This window comes from Candoia aspera, chromosome 3, assembly GCF_035149785.1.
Source record: "Candoia aspera isolate rCanAsp1 chromosome 3, rCanAsp1.hap2, whole genome shotgun sequence".
Lineage (NCBI taxonomy): Eukaryota > Metazoa > Chordata > Lepidosauria > Squamata > Boidae > Candoia > Candoia aspera.
Window position 1 is genome coordinate 8,997,796 of NC_086155.1, and position 16,841 is coordinate 9,014,636.

General features: G+C 39.6%; 1 protein-coding gene and 1 pseudogene across 1 annotated transcript in view; one reads left to right on the forward strand and one right to left on the reverse strand.

The window, feature by feature from the left end:
* The window catches only part of LAMA5 (laminin subunit alpha 5), a 225,010-nt gene that overhangs the window by 51,989 nt on the left and 156,180 nt on the right, over positions 1–16,841 (forward strand). The window lies entirely within an intron of this gene.
* On the reverse strand, positions 14,184–14,679 carry LOC134492920 (superoxide dismutase [Cu-Zn]-like; annotated as a pseudogene).

Here is a 16,841-nt window from a genome sequence, read left to right on the forward strand (position 1 = left end):
AAACTGTGATGAGATATTTCCACCTTCATGATGAGAATAAGGCTCTTCATCCCTCTTTTCCTTCAATACGGGAGGATTTCTGCCCAGTGCCCTTTGGACCAGTATTGGAATCAGCATTCATGGCTGTGACCCACATTTCCCAAAAGTGTAGGTGTGGAATCACATGAAAAAGTGTGATGCTTCTTGGACATCCTACACCCAATAGGATATCATTTATCTAGATAAGTAAGATCAATAAATATCATTTATCTAGCTTATTTTATTTTATTGTAAGTTGCCTAGAGTCAAGTATGTGAGATGGACAGCTATATACATTGAATAAATAAATAAATGTGTTAACTACTTCATTTTTTGGTTTTTAATGTGTTGCACGAATACTGCCTGTGGATTATTTTATGGCTCAGTGTATTGTGCAGATCCCAAAAAAAATGGTTAGTTTAGTGACAACTCAACAACATTGTGTGAACACAGCCTCCGTTGAGTTTTATTTTTTCAAAAGTGTCTTCCAGGGATGCCCAAATATAATACAGAATCTTCTGCAGAACGACGTGGTGGGATTTCTTAACTGCAAAGTGACCTTTTCATTCCTTGCAGCATTTAAAAAAAAAAGAACTTAAGTAATACGACATCTCTCAGTGAAAGGTCAGAGTTTGAAATTCCTCATGCGGTTGCAGTGTATTTATTGTAGCAAATAATTATCTTTGGCATTTAATTATATTCTGGACAAGAAAAGTTGCTGCAGCTGCTGTTCTGAACTGGGGAAGTGGTTTGCAAGGGGCTCAGAGCAGCTGCTACACATCTGTGAAGAAATTGTAGCAAGAAAACTCTCTTTTCATAGTGAATGCTGACTGAGGATGACCATTAATGATTGAATACAGTGAGTCTGTTATACCAGGACATGGCATAACATAACACACACCCATTTGTGATCCATTTTTTTGCTTAGATATACAGGATCTTGCAATTCGTGTGAGTTCAAATAATGCATTATTCAATTTAGTGCAAATTGTAACTTGATACCAGGATGCATTCAGTTACTGTGGGGCTAGCCCGTGTGCAATTGAGGCGATGCGCAGTTGTGGTTGTGGTTTTAGACACTGTTAATCTTTGTGTGTGCAAAATGAAGAAAAAGAAGATTCCATCAGAGGAAAACAGTAAGGTACAAGTGAAGGAATTCACTCTCAAGGAATCTGAAGATACCTTTTGAGCTGTGGAAGTTGTGAAGTAAAAAATTATGGATGCTGACCCTCACCTCGATTGAAGCCTGCAAATTCCCCAAGATGTGGATAAAGCACTCTGTGTCTACCAGCGTACGTCTGAGGAATTAAAGAAAGAGAAAACACTTCAGTCTGTGCTGCAAAAATACTTTGAGAGACAGTAAAGGTGTTTTGTTACTATAAGCTTACCTTTAGGAATGATATTTAGAATTTTTTTTTCTTTTTGTTTTGCTTTCTATAACTACTTTGTGACTTCGTTAACCATAACTTTAAATAATAAATATATTATTTTTATCCTTTACTGTAATATTTAATTGATATACGTATAAAAATTATGTTTAAAATTTTTCATTGCCTGTTTCCGTCAAGCTGGAACCAATGGCCGTGTTTTCCATAGAAACGTCACTTCAAATAGTGTGAATTCGAATAATGCAACCATTTTGTGGGATTCATTAACTGCACTAATTGAGACCTACCTGTATACATTAGGCCAGTTTTCTGTAATACAGGTATTAATATGGATGAATTTTGCACTTGGTAGTTAAAGTAGTGAAAGAGTTTGTGAGGAACCTAGAAATTCATATAAAAAAATAGGAATTCTGCTGTTAGCCACCAAAAGCACTATTTTGTGTCTGTTCTGCCTTGTGCCTTTAGCAAGTGTCAGGATCATTATTCTTTTGTCATTTTAAGTGAAAACTTTTTTAAAATGCTAAATTCTGAACTCAGAATTTTATAAACTCACTAAACTGGTATTGGGTGAGGCAATTCACACTGCGTATTGCATGTAGCACCCAATTTCACAGTTTGTGGGCTGCATCAGCACCCAGTTTTGTAGTCCCCAAAATTTTGTAGAAATCCAGAAGCAAAATTAGCCAATTCTGATGAGACATTTTTGTTAACATTTTGCCCTGTAGAACCATCCAGCAAGGACAGATCCCACTGTCTCTGTAATTACTTTGCAGCCATTCCCTGCCATCCCTTAGAGCAGTGTTTTTCAACCTTACCAGCTTGAAGATGTGTGGACCAACTCCCAGAATTCCCCAGCAAGCATGATGGCTGGGGAATTCTGGGGGTTGAAGTCCACACATCTTCAAGTTGCCATGGTTGAGAGACACTGCCTTAGAGGCTCAATTTTTGGGACAAAAGAAAATACATACCCCTTCTGTAAACCTATCTTAATAGTCTTGTACTGGTTCCAAATGACTTGTTTATCAGCAAAGCATCCTCATCAGCTATTTATTAGTTGTCCTATTTTCAATGAACACCATTCTCTCTTTAATTCACCTGCTAGATGTGATGTGTAAAATGCCAGTTTGAAATTCAAAGATTGCAAATGCTTTCACTGACAGCTGGTTGCATTATAATTTACAGGTGTGAATTACAGTGATCACTTTGATCCAGTCATACAGTACTTCGTGGGGGGGGGGAGGCTTTCCTTCATTTAATTGCTTTGTGCAATTTTCCCCCCTCTCCCCTTCATTCCAGTAGACTATGGTGATGGTGATGATGTTTTTAATGGGGAGAACTTGAGGTTCTTTCTCCTCATCTGGATGACATAATATCAGAGGAACTCATTAAGGTTTCTTTCAGATGATGAGCACTCAGTTGGAACACGCTTAAGCTTTGCTGAAAGCTTTGCTTTTAGTGAAATTAAATTGGTTGCTTTGTTTAGCATTCAAACCAAGAGGTTGGATTGTGTGTAGAAAACAGGTTCTGGTCAGCTGGAGGCTAGAAATGAATTCCTGAACAGCAAACAAGGATCAGAGGAAGTAGAGATGGAGGTGCTATCAACATGAGGCTGAGTTCAAGTTTCAAAGCCATCTAAGGAATCAAGAAATACTGTATATGATCAAAGCCTGCTTCTCAATAGAATCGATGTCCACAAAGTTCTGTGCAATTAAGGCTTGACTAGAAACACAATCCTTTGCATTTGTGAAGAAAATATAAGGAGGGTACATCTGCAGGCCTGAGAAATTTTCTTTTTTTGAATTTCTGTTGAGTAGTCAATTATTATACTTGGGAGAACTTTGTGGAATCTGACTTCATTTGAAAAGCCACCATCTGAATTTCCTAGTTTACATAGATTTTCATGATCTACCACACAGGGCCGTTGCAGTGAGAAAATTAAGTGTTGTAAAAACATTTGGCAGACTAGATCTGTCCTTGAAGGTTTCAAATACATTGAAATTATTGTTTAAAAAATTAATTTGTAGCCCACTGTTCCATTTTAGAACTCCTTACAGCAATTTAAGATGAGGATCTGTATAGTTTCCGGTTCAGACACTATAATCAGTTAAAATATAGTTATAGATCTTTCTGAGAAAAAGTTTCTTCAAGACAGTTTGTAAGAGATCCAGGTCTTTGGTCAAGTCTATATCTTCTGGTTCTCCATTTACCAGGCTGAAGATTCTTCTTTTAATTATGAAATCAAATCAAGCTTGTTATTACTGTCTTTGAGTAGGATAAGAGAAAAAATCAGCCCAACCATAACATTTAAAATATAAGAATGCTAGTTAAAAAGTGGCAAGGAAACAAAAAGTATAACAATCAACTACTGTGCAATACAAAAGAACATTTTAACAGCAGCTGTACAAATGCAGTCAAGTATGGTATCTTTATACAGACAGGAATCTATTATTTAATAGTACTTCTTTTAACTTCAGTAACAGAAGAGTTAAATGAAGTGTGCCATGGTGCACCTTCATTCAGATCCTGAAGCCATCATACATGGATGTAATCCAATACTCACAAGGTGGTTTCCTTATTCTCTCCTTGTCATGGCAACTGACCTCGTTGTTTTGCTACAGAAGACCATGTGGAAGTTGTAGCCAGAACAGAGATCTGCACCAAGTCACATTATGTGCTGCACCTTTCCCCTTCCCACAATCAGCTGATAAAATTGCTGGACTTAAAAGACCTCATTACATAACCTAGGGAGATAGAACCTCTGATATGCATGGATTGATTTAATGCTTACCCAGGCTTTGCCACCTGAGGGCTGATGCACCAATCTGCCCCAATGAATAGCATTCAAAAATAAAATAAAATAAAAAATCTCCCAGCATTCTGAAATAAAGTCGGCAGTGTAGTTATGTCACATCTAAGGGCTTCCTGGGTGCAGTGATTGCTCACTGTGTCCAGAAATCAATGGATGTTGTATTAAAACAGTGTTTTTCTGTCTCTGACTGTTTTTCGGTAGTCCTATTCTGCATGTTAATATTTGGATTGGTTGCTGATTGGTTTTCAGATACAATTAAAAGAGATGGTTTAGACCTGTGAACCTCAGCTTGGTGCCCAGATGCCTTCAGGACTAGCTGCTCCATTTGACCCACTAGAACTGGTGCAGCTGCCACATTTTCAAGTGGTTGGGGGCTGAAGCGAGAAGGCACAGCTTTTATTGTGGCAGCGCTGATGCAGTGGAACAGCCTCCTAATGGAGATCAGGCTGGCCCTTGCTGCCTTTCCAGAAATTGTTGAAGGTGGAATTGTTTTGGGGAACTTTCCCCGAGTTTATATATAACTCCATATTTTCTTTCCTTTTTCTTCATTATTGCTTTTGTTTTCGTTGGATTTTTTGACTGATTGTTCTTTTTAACCATTGTTATCAGTTCGCTTCTGGTCCTTTCGTGTATGACCATGGATGTTTTAAATGGTTCTATTTATATTCTATATAAGCCATCGTTTTGATTGCAGAGGGGTAGAAATGTGTGTAAATAAATAAATGCATACATAAATTGATTTCATTCCTGAAAGTTATGTATGTGCAAAGAGGGAGTTAGAGAGAGAAGGAAGGAGAGAGGGGAAGCTGATGTAATGAGGGAATCTGCATCTACAGAAGCTTTGTCTCAGAGACATTCAGCAGCTCAAGCAAAGCAGAAACTCCCTCTCAGAGGAACAGCCTACTGGAATCACGTAAAGAGTAAGGAAGAGGACCTTGACGGAGATAGGCAAGATCCATTACCAAAGCGATAAGGGGGGAAACTATATGTCACATCTGAAACAAGCAGAAAGTATGTGGAAGCGGCTCAGACAGACACTTCCCTGGTTCGCATGGGGCTAAGAAGGGGAGGAGGTGCAGCATAATCAGACTTGGAAGGTTCTGTTATTATAGCTATTCACAATAAAAGTAGACTTAGCCTTCCTGTGGGGTTGACTCCTGGTCTGGTCTACCTGGTGGGGCTGATAATGTGGGAAGAAGAGGTGTCCAGAGGAGCAGAACAGGGGTGCAGTTTGGGGTGGGAAAGAGTAAATCCAGGAGGAGGAGGAGGAGAGAGATTGAAGCCAGGGTGCCCCCAGGTGTTCTGTTCTGTTTTATTCTTTATTTTATTTTATTTATTATTTTCCTTTCCTTTCCTTTCCTTTCCTTATTTATCAAATTTGTCACAACCCATCTCCTCCCACCAGAGGGACTCTGGGCAGTTTACAACAAAGTCATCAATAAAACAATAGACATACAATATTTATCTTGTATTTATTTTGTATTTTAATTGTCTTAATTGTAATTGTTTTAACTGTTTTATAGTTTTATTGTCGTAAGCCACCCAGAGTCACTTGCTGAGATGGGTGGCTATAGAAATTGAATAAATAAATAAATATAATTACAATATATAAAAATACAATAGCTAAAACTACAATTACAAATCAGCAATAATTATAAATAAAAATAGAATCCTGTCCCCTTGACCAGACTTCCTGACTTCCTGCCAGGGCTGGAGTGAATCTCTAAGAGGCTCTCCCTTGCGGTATGGAGCAGATAGGCAAAATTGTACATGGCAATGTGGTGCAGTCCCTGATGTATTTCAGGACCATACTGTGCAGGGTTGTGTAGGGCTCTATAGGTCAGTGTTGCTCAACCCTGATGACTTTAAGATGTGTGGACTTCAACTCCCAGAATTCCCCAGCCAGCCAGGGAAATTGAAGTCCACACATCTTAAAGTCATCAGGGTTGAGCAACACTGCTATAGATGATAACCAGCATTATGTCATATTACGTCATATTCCAGAGCATATTCCAGACAAGATGAGCCATTTGAAAATAATGCATTTTGTTTCTAGGATAATTACGGTAGCCACTACAGACATTCAAGGAATTCAACACTTTTATTCTTAGATTATGGATTTATTTCAGATTACGGAGAAATACGCCCAGCAGATCAACCGTAGCTTTTGCTTGCTGTTTATTTTTTGTTTGAGATTAACATCTCAATCTTTTATTATTTTACTATCCCAGCCATCCTTGTAGTCAGGATGGGGTTTTGAAAGGCCGCCTCCCCAGCCCTCCTCTGAATGCTGCAATATTCTATTTAATCCAGCAAATTCTTTGTCGAAATAATTTTAGAGGGAGAGGTATGATTTGTATTCCTTTCTAGCTGGATTCCTCCATAATTAACCTACTGCAGAAAGATAAGGACTACTTCACCTTTTCAGGAATGTGTGCCTGGCTGCATTTTCCTTGTTTTGTGCTTCTTTTTTCCATGTTATAAAGCAACAGGGGCGTCTAGAAAGTTTTTGTGTCCACAAAAAAGCATGTGGGTTTCTTTTGCGTTAATTTTTAACCTTCAAAATGCTAAGATTAATAGACCTAAGGGTCGCAAACATTATTGGAAGCTGAAATATTTAAATACTGTATTTATGAACTGTCGTTCAATAAGTTTACTACACACATACACACATACACATATTTTTGGAGGAGAGAGGAAGGGATTTTCATTCACTGTGGAAGAGAAATATTATCTTCAGTTTCTTGCATCCTATTCTCAAAATACCAATTTACTTTTTGAAAATCAATTCATTGATAAACCTGTGAAGTAAAAGGAAGGTACTCAAAAAGAAGACAGAAGTGGAATAATGTAACAGGTGTGAAATGTTTTTAGAGGCCTCTCAAGGTGACTTTCCCCACAAGATAATTTAGGAAATAAAAAGGCTTCTGCATGAACAAGTCCGAAGAGACAAGCTCATAGTCTAAGATGAATATAGAAACAGAAAAAGAAATAGCAAAACTTTTTGATTAATGTTATTCGGAGAAGAATGTTGTTGTTCTGGGAATATGACTCTCCAAAGAGTTGTCAGGAGTGGCAATAACACAAAATGTACAACTAGATCCCATTGATAATATAATATTAATCAAGAACAGAAGATGAACCCTATATGGGGAAAAAAAAATGAAGCAATGGGAGTAACATTTTGATATGCTCAAACCTTCCCCAATTAAAAATCTATGATTTTAAGACTGAACATTAAAACATTGTTTTTATTAATAAAGCATTTTGATTGTGTTTTAATGTTTTTGTTGATTTTTATAATCTAGTAGGATGTTGCATTACATTTGAGATTTTAGTGAACATTGAGGTTTAATTGTTGTTTGGTTATGTCCTATAAATTGCTGCCGGCTGGCTTGAACAGACACAAGCAAGTTAGAAATGTGAGAATTATTATTATTTCAAAAAAGATAAAGCTGTTACTGCACTGCATAGAAATTGAAAGAATCATAAAGCTGAATATGTATCAAGGGTCACATTCATCTATGAGCTCAAAGTGATAAATTGCTCCCTTTTTTTTTAGTTTATGAACTCTAATTGCTGCTAAGAAGGTTTTGTCTTTTGTTTATAATTAAAAGTCCCACGACCAGCAACATCGGGGTTGAGGGACAAAAGAGCCAAGGTGGTGGTAGCCCAAAGCTCCTCTCCTTTGTGAATGTCAGTGCACTCTCCTCCTCAACAGTATGATAGAATACATGAGATTGTGATTGTCATGTAACAAATTTGCATGGATTGGATTTGAGGGAATCTGGATGAAATGTCCCATTTATAGAAGACTAATTTGTAAACTTCTTGGAGACTGCCTGGATAAGTCCCTGCAGTTTTCTTGGCAAGGTTTTTCAGAAGTGGTTTGCCATTGCGTCCGTCCTAGGGCTGAGAGAGAGTGACTGGCCCAAGGTCACCCAGCCAGCTTTGTGACTATGGCAGGACTAGAATTCACAGTCTCTCAGTTTCTAACCAGATGCCTTAACCGCTACACCAGACTGGCTCTATCAAACAGCAAGGACTTGTCCAGGCACTCTCCGAGAATTGGACACTATTAAATGGGGGGGAAATTGTAAATATGGCGTTAGGGATTTGCTATTAAGGCTGATTTTATCATGCAAAACACATTGATGCAAAGATATTGTGGTAAGTGTGAATGCAAGGCAGACCAGAAGATGAAGGAAAGCAGGGTTTGTTTACTTTATTTTAAGTAGACCTGGTTAAGACCTCTATTCTGGCAGGGCATTCATTCAGTTTGAGTGCTTTTATGCCTCTGCAGTCACATAGAGTTAAATAAGTGGTGTATAAGAAGCAGTCATACAAATACATATTAATATAATCATGAAAAGACAGCAATCTCTGCATGATCTGTACAATGGAATATTCTCTAGCAACCGTTCTGTAGAACATTTTGCCTATACAGTTTCCTAATAAAAATAATGGTAGGAATGCTCGTATGTTATAAAGCATATGGGAGGTGTTATCACAAGACTTGCTAAAATGGCTCCTTAGATCAGTGTTTCTCAACCTTGGCCACTTGAAGATATGTGGACTTCAACTCCCAGAATTCCTCAGCCAGCATGCTGACTGAAGAATTCTGGGAGTTGAAGTCCACATGTCTTAAAGTTGCCAAGGTTGAGAAACGCTGATACAGAAGGAAGGGGATGTGGTAGAACTTCACAGACTTAGACAATTGGATCATCTATCTCAATATTATCAGCTTTGACTTGCCACTAACTTGCCAGGGCCTCAACCCAACATCTTTGCCAACATCTGCCATCTGTTCTTTCAGTTGGAGTTGGAAAAAGACTGAACATAGATTTTTGGCAAGGAAATCATTTGCACAGAGGACAGTCATTCATGACCTTGTGTCACCCCTCCAAATAGGCCAGGTAAAGAAATAGACATCACAGGGATTTCAAGGATGCACTTCCACGTAGTAACAGAATAGTATAATAATAGGATTTTGAAAGCCTGCCAAGTTTCTCTCTTGTCCTCTCTTACACTAAACAAAATCAAGGTGAGGTTATTTTGAGTTTCTTTCTCACACTTCCTTCAACCTGTGGACTGTGCAGTCTCTTATCCAAGTCTGCTCCTAATGGCTCACTCATACCTTCCACAACGTCAGCTCTAAATCCCTTTAACCTTGTCATGTCTCATCTGGATTACTATAATTCACTTCTCCCTTGAAGACCAGCAAGAAACTTCAGCCAGGGCAATGTGCAGCAGCTCATGCGCTTACTGGCCAATCTTGGTGCTGCCATATTACTTATCGAAAGAATAGTTCTGGTTCCTGGCTTATTCCTAGATGCAATTCAAGGCGCTGCTTGTCCTATATAAAGACCTATGTGCTCAGGACCTGGCTGCCTGAGATAGATTCTGCCCACCCAGTCCAGGCAGGCAGAGGGCCCCTTCTGAAGGTCCTTACCTATTTGGAGGTGTAGTGAGAACAGGCTTGATAGTGGTGGTTCTCTATGGGGCTCCTGTTTTCTGGAACAGCTTATCCCCAGAGGTGGAGGTGGCTTTTCCAGCAGATCTTTGGAAATTAATTCTGTGGAACGATCAGTGCCAGGAATGATGTTGCATTATTTGCGTTGCTTGTGTTAATAATGATGCATTGTACCATGACTGTTTTTTATTATTTATAACATCACCTAGGCTCCCTTCAGACCGAGGTGGTAAATAACTCTCGTTAATACATAAACAACAGAGCTATGATCTTTCCTCTTGGGAATTAGAATTCCAAATGGAGAGAAGAGAAGCGAGACTGGAGTCCATATTCTTCTGTGATAAAATCCCAATGAATTTTTAACACGACTATCTGCCCCTGTGTGTTATGATAAGCGAGAGATTATGCTTGGTGTTTCAGCACTTGCTAATCTTAAATAAAAGAGTTACCATTGCAAAGGAAATAGGGGAAAGCAGAGGCATCCACAGGGGAGGTCAAAAAAGTCAATATGGTGGCCACAACAATGGGATTCAAACTGGGGCTTCAGTCACTGGTCACAGCTTCCATCTCTACTTTTTTTAGTTCAATAGGCCGGAAAATAAGTTTTTCTTCCAGTTTTTTCCAGTTACAAACCGGGAAAACTTGTGGAATCCAGCAATGTTATTTTATGTATTACAAGAATGAACCAGAAATTAAAACAAACCGAGGTGTCTATTTTCTTGTCACACCACATAAGGGGAGAAGCAAGCAGGGGTATATTTGCCGACAACCCAATGAATGTATGATTTGCCCCTTAATTGAACACTGTCCTGCCATCCCACTGTTTTTGAAGAATTATTGTTCTATTATCTCTGCCTAAAGCCGATCAAAGGAAAGGATGTTTCTGAGGAAGAATAATAATACCCTTGTGTTTATTACAGTGTTTGTCGTTTCTGCTTTAAGCTCTGCTTTCCCCAGTTTTCAAAATGGCAATGCTCCAGATATGTTTAATATTTTAAATAATGGCAGATTGCTGTTCCATTACTAGCACTGGATGTATATTGGAGGGTGCCGTATACAGAATCAAACCACCAGGTCACCTTCAAAATTTCTGCAAAATCGAGTGTGTCTTTTCTTTTTTAAAATATACTTTTTATTCAAGAGTTTTACAATGCTAAAAGATAATTCAAACTGAAATTAGAAAAAAAGAAAAGAATAGAAAAAAAGAAATACACTGCAAAAAGGAAAAGAAAAAAAGAAAAAGAAGAGAAAAAAAAGAAGATAGAAAAAAAGCTTATTTAATGAAGTGATTCTCAATCTTCCTTGCAACAAGTACAAGCAAATTAATGGTTCCCTGCATTCTATGAGATTACATACATGGTTGGCTTCTTCCCCCAGCCCCCCCTTAACCATTCACAGATTCAAAAATCACTGTCATTTCTGTCCAAATGTCAGCAAAAAAGCCATAAAGGGTTTCTAGAATTTTATAAAAAGATTCCGTATTTTTAACCCTGATCAAAGAAGTCAGCTTTAAATTCCTTTCTTTTGCTTCTAACAATCTTAATCTTTAGTTCACCTAGTTGCTGTTGTAGGATGGAATCTTCATGCAGACTTTCTTTCTCCATCTCAAAGATTTTTTTCAAGGTTTTAGAAACCTTCTTTTGTGAATCCAGAAATAAGTCCTTGCCCAGGTCCTTTTTTCATCTCTTGATTTGTTATTTGTGTTTCCACTCTGTCATCTCTGTCTTATAATCCTCCATTTCATTATTTTCCAATATTTCCTCCATCAGCTAGAGTGTATCTTTTCTTAGGATATGGTACCCCTAAACATATGCTGGACCTCAACTCTTTCTGCAGTCAGCCCGCTTGACTCAGCTGGTTGAAGATAATGAGAATTGTAATCTGAGACAAGAAACAGTTTGGGAATGGCCGGGTCAGACTGTTTCTGCAGTGCTAATCAATTCTACCATTTAAGTCTTTAAGCATCTTTGAAATGCCAGAAGAAAAACTCAATTTTTTATCACCCTTAATATCACTCCAATCATACAAAACATGAGTGGTAGAACCATGTTGAAGGATAAATAATCTGCATTAAGTTAGTTTAGTAAAATGCCTTTGTCTTTTGACATAGATTAGCCATGTAATTTCTTCCCAAGAAGGACCACCCTGTACAATGCCTAGGATATTACAGAGTGCCAAGTGCCATGTTGATGTAATTTTAAACAGTGGGGCTTCCCACAAAGAGAACAGTGAATTCCCTCACACGAGAAATGGTGCAAAGCTCTCGCTGAGTTCCTAAGTTATTCCCCAAAGACTGAAGCCATTTCATGGAAGAAAGTATAAAGCAGGAGATCCCATAATTTAATGGGCTGGTATTTAGCACCAATTTCATTGCCAAAGAACAGTGAAGACTAAGGGCTTGCAGCTGACCATGGAATCTGTCCAGAGAAGCCCAACTAACGAGAACTCAGATGAGACTAATTAATACTGCTGGAGTGCATCCGTAGTCAGAAGACAGTTGCACCAGTAATTTGAGTGAAAGCAAGACAGGCATATTATCTCACTGATGTGTTACAAATATCAGTCGGTGAACAAGAGACTACTTATGCAGTATTATTGATGGTTGACTCATAGAATTGTTTAGGTTTTCATGAGGAACATGAAGTTTTGGGGTCCCTCCAGAGCAGTGTTTCTCAACCTTGGCCACTTGACAGTGTGTAGACTTCAACTCCCAGAATTCCCCAGCCAGCATGTGTGCAGATTCACTGGGAAGCACATGTCCTTTGGTGGCACTAATTTTTGTTGAGTGATATAAGAGTGATACAAGACTTCTGGTGAGGAGAAATGGCAGACTCCGAAAGTACGGAGATGATGCCAAGGCTGGAATTGCGATCGGGTGAGGTGTCCGGTCTTGCGGGGGCTTCTCCAGAGAAAGGAGAAGGCAAAGAGATGGCCCAAGTGTGCTCTGGACGGCGCTTCTCACGAGGAAGCCTGCAGGGTGTGAAAGGATTCTGCGGGCACCTTGTGAGTAAGAGCAGCTGGGAGCCAAGAAGACAATCAAGCTTGCAGCCTCTTTTAAAGGACCCTGGGTCTAACCAAACCCCATTTCTGAAATCACTTTGGATTATAACCAATTAAACACCAAAGAGGTCTTCAGAGCAGCAGTTTCACTCCAGCATCTCTGTAGGTTTTCAAGCCAAGGTTGGACGGCCATTTGTCTGGGATGGTCTAAGGATTCCTGGGCAGGGAGTTGTACAAGAAGTTCTCTAAGGTTGCTTCCAACCCTGCGATTCCATGATTCTCTGGTTTAGTTTCTATGATTCTGTGCCTATAAGATAATGGGATGAAGAAATATTCTCCATGCAGAAAATCATAGCTTCGCTTAGCTGATGGGAAGGACCTCTGAGAGCTCTAGACAAATCGCTGCATGTCAGAAAAGACAGTAGAGGAATAGAGAAATACTCTGCCCTTCTGTGTAATATATTCCATCATGTTTCTTTATACACAAAAACCTACTAACCCATTCTTGTCTTTTCTCATGTATTCTTCTTACACCACTCCCACAGTTTCCTTTGCAAATAGTCCCAGTTCAGGAAAAAAAAATCAAGAAACAGAAGCTTGAAATGTTTTCCAGGAGCAGCATATAATTAAATGCGCTTAACATTTTGCTTATTTTCATAGCTGTTTTGAATATAGAATTCAGCCCACAGATTTCTAAAATGTAGAATGTATGTATTTCTCTTACTTTTGCTGCAGATTCTCTTTTCCTTGATGTTGTACAAAGGGTGGAGCTATTTATTTATTTACTTACATAAATGCAATTTATAGGCTGCTGATCTTCCAATGACTCTGGGTGACTAACAATTAAAAAGTTTTTAAAGATTAGGTAAAGGTAAAGGTTTCCCTTGACGTAAAGTCCAGTCGTGTCCGACTCTAGGGGGCTGTGCTCATCTCCGTTTCAAAGCCTTGGAGCCGGCGTTGTCATAGACACTTCCGGGTCATGTGGCCAGCATGACGACTCGGAATGCCGTTACCTTCCCGCCGAAGCGGTACCTATTGATCTACTCACATTTGCATGTTTTCGAACTGCTTGGTGTGCAGAAGCTGGGACGAGCAACGGGAGCTCACCCCGCCACGCGGTTTCGAACCGCCGACCTTCCGATCGACAGCTCAGCGGTTTAACCCGCAGCGCCACCGCGTCCCTTTTAAAGATTACAAAAGATTTAAAAAAGAAAATTGCAAGTAGCCCCCAGAAAACATACAGCCCCCCAAAAAGAGATCCATCCAGCAGAGGTTCAACCTTCCCCCTGGCTCAAAACCTGGAAGATCCTTTTGTGTGTGTGTTTTACAGATATTTTAATAACAGATAAACAAAGTAAGGCTTGCCAGCTTAAATTCCATTTAACCCAGCTGTAAGATATTTTTTAACCGTAAGAAAGCTTAGTAATTCTACAGACACATTTATATTCCACATACTCTAATGCTGCTTCTATTCATTGTCACTCTTGGAAGTACTCTATTGGACCTTGGCTAGTCCAATCACGTCTGCAAGCTAGACAAGCACCAACATTTCCAGTTTTCAAGCTCTCATCATTTCCTCCTTTACCCAAATCATCCTCGTTTTCATGAACCACCGTAGTATGTCCAATAGTTGAATGTGGCCATGAGAGAGAAATACGCTGGCCCTTTATTGACACATCTGCAACACCCGGCTCATCTGCAGTCACATTTCCAAGATCACCAACATGTCTTTCTTTATCCTGTGGCCCCCCATGAGTTTTCCCCTCAGGACTGAAGTGAGGACCTGCACTGGTGCATCCAGTTGAATTATTCCCAAATTCATGGACGTGAAAACCATGTTTCCCTGGAGTCAGTGCTTCAATCCTTCCTTTAACTAGTACATGTCCATCATCATTTTGCTCAAAGTGAATGACGCCGTTGACCTGGCCCTTGCTGGCGGGACCGCGAACCAGGACGCAAGCAGCTTTTCGCAATGCCATGTCTTTCGCCATCAAAACCTGGAAGATCCTTAGCTAGCTTCTTTAACATCCTCAGGGTGGTGGCCATCCAAATCTCTGGGGTGATTTGATCCCAGAAGACAGGCACCATGATGGAGAAGGCAAGAACTGGGACTGCTCCATTGATAGGATCCAAAGCATGCCCACTCTGCCTGATGTCACCGGACAAGTAGAAACTACAATTGTACTTTGCGTGCCATTTGTGCGAACCATGGATGTCTCAGACCAGGATGCAAAACCACTTCTACCATGGATGGCTTTACAAAATGGGGATTGACTTGAGAAGGGAGTGAGAGTGAATGAGCACATGGTTGGTAGAACCATCCCAGTTCTGTTTTATTGACACTAGTCATAGCTTACTTCTGTATGCATTTCCCCCCAAACAAACAAGAATGTAAACGAAAAAAACAGCCAGCAAATATTAAAACTCCAAATCCCGCATGATAGGAAGTAAAGACGCTAGAACTGCATAGCACGTAAAAATCTTTTCCTCTTGCTGAACCAATGACACATAATTATATTCCCTGCTTTGAACACTTGAAGACACATATTCCCATAAGCATCACATTTCCTGTGTTGTACTTTAAACATTCTTACTGATAAAATAAGGGTGGGTTTTGGTTTTTTGGTGTGTTTTTAAATAGAACTTTTTGACAGGATGATAAAGTGAAGATTTTTGGAGAAAGCCAGTGCCAGCTTATAAAGGGGAATTCTGTTGCTGCGTTTGTTTATTCCAAGCACTGACACTTTTAAGCTGTACATTTATTTCAGTCTTGGCAAGGATATGGCTGCATAAATGAATCCTCAAGCTAATTGGGAGCAGCTAAGATTGAACGCTGTGAAGGTCTTATCAGAAGCTACCTTGTCTCTGGAACTGATTGGATGTATATCACATAAAGGAGGGCTTCCTTTCCACGTGGTTGGCTTGATAGAGATGAATTTCCCTAGGGAATGATGTTTTTCAAGAACAATCAGTTCACAAATGGAACATGCAACTGCTGAGTCATATAAAAACTTCTTGACCCAGGAGAAACAGCTTCTAGAGTTTTACAGAATAGCATATTGCTGAAAAAGTATGTTAGATTAGAAAGGGGTTTGCCCATTTGCCCCCATGCCCATATGCCCTGTTTTTGTATTGTAATTCACACTTGCAGCCCTGAATTAATATTCTTCCTGCTTTGGGGGCCTAGCTCCTTGTTCTATGGAATGGATCTTCTGAGTAAGGCATTGGAAAGCCTTTCTGATGGACCCTGCTGGTTGACCTTTCAAATAGACTCCATTGGCTTTGGCTTTGCTGTGGCAAATGCTGCAATGAAAAAGTGGGTAATGTGACTCTTACATGACTAGCAGACTGATCAGAGTGAGGATTTGGGTTGGTGCTTTGCAGAACCTTGCAGGCTATTTCCCATCACAGTCAGAAAGCAGATAGTGCTAAACTTCCCAGCATCCACCAAGCCAACTGTCTCGTTTGGAAAGTCCTTCTTCAGAAAGAAGGGGTCTCTTTCTATGGCCACCTACCTCAAAAGACCTGGTTCTGGGGAAGGACATTGTACCCCTCTGGGGAAGGTTGACTCTACATACTTCCACCCAAGATCATTAGGGCATTTCATGAGCTATTTAGGATTCCCAGAGAATTACTGTACATTCAGTTTTTATCCTGGCCCCAACTGTGTTCTGGAGAGCGATCTAGCATGTTGTTTAAAGATGTGAGAATAGCTCTCAACCTGAAAAAAGATTGTATACTCCATGCTAAATCAAGGGTTTTCCATGGTGAGGGTGAGTTTAACCACTCTTACACATGCTCTTTCCTCTGCTGTGACCCAAGGATGTGATGATTTGAAGTTTCTAGCTCTGTTTTTAATTAGTTATATTAATGTGATACCTGAACCTTAAGCTGTTGTCTTTTTTAATAATGGTTATTGAACTGTTGATTGACCTTGGGTTCTTTCCATTAATCTTCCTTTCCTTGTTTTCCTTCCAGCTGAGCATAATTCCTACTGATTTCACAGACAGATCCCTGTATTCTTCTTGGCGGCACTACAGAAATACTTTGCCAGTGTCTTCTTGTTTCTGACTTTCCAGTCTACCTATAACCTTGATATTTATCATTAATCTGAATTAAAAGTAATTGTAGGTTTAACTGGGAAGTTTCTCCC